Raw genomic sequence first — 935 nt, 5'->3', positions numbered from 1 at the left:
TCTTTCATGAACTTAGCATAAGAAGGTATTTGCTCAAGTGCCTCTGCAAACGGAATCTTTATTTCAAGAGTCCTTAGATAGTCTGCAAAGCGGGCAAATTGCTTATCCTGTTCCGCTTGGCGGAGTTTTTGAGGATAAGGCATCTTGGCTTTATATTCTTCAACCTTAGATGCTGCAGGTTTATTCCTTACAGAAGTGGTTGAAGAAGCCTTGTGAGAGGGATTACTGTCAGCACTCTCAGGTGTCTGATTCTCCCTAGGCGTCTGAACGCCAGGATTGGGTGGAAATTGGGCGTTTAACGCTAACTTTTCCCCCTTTTCTGGCGTTTGAACGCCAGAACTGGGCAAGGAATGGGCGTTTAACGCCAACTTTCCTTCCCTTTCTGGCGTTTGAATGCCAAAAGTATTCCTCTCTGGGATCTTACCGTCCTCAGAGGGATTTTGAACAGTGGTTTGGTTATCCTCTGTCAATTGTTCCTTATTTGGCCTTTTGCTCTTTTGAGCAGTGTTGTTCAGTGTCTTCCCACTCCTCAGTTGAACTGCTTGACATTCATCTGTTATCTGTTTAGATATTTGCTGTTTTGCTTGATTCAACTACAGTTCTATGCTCTTGTTAGCAACTTTAGTTTCATAGAGCATCTCTTTAAAGTCAGCTAACTGTTCTGTCATCAGGAGCAATTGTTGATTAAGCTCAATTATCTGTTCTTGAGGACTAGGGTCAGTGACTACTGCCATGACTTCCTCTTTTGGAGAGAACTCATTGCTAGAATACAAATATTGGTTTCTAGCAACAGTGTCTATAAGCTCTTGAGCCTCTTCAATTGTCTTCCTCATGTGGATAGACCCACCAGCTGAGTGGTCTAAAGACATCTGAGCTTTTTCTGTAAGCCCATAGTAGAAGATGTCTAACTGTACCCACTCTGAAAACATTTCAGA

This window comes from Arachis duranensis, unplaced genomic scaffold (genome assembly GCF_000817695.3).
Source record: "Arachis duranensis cultivar V14167 unplaced genomic scaffold, aradu.V14167.gnm2.J7QH unplaced_Scaffold_608113, whole genome shotgun sequence".
Lineage (NCBI taxonomy): Eukaryota > Viridiplantae > Streptophyta > Magnoliopsida > Fabales > Fabaceae > Arachis > Arachis duranensis.
This window is presented reverse-complemented; position numbering follows the sequence as displayed.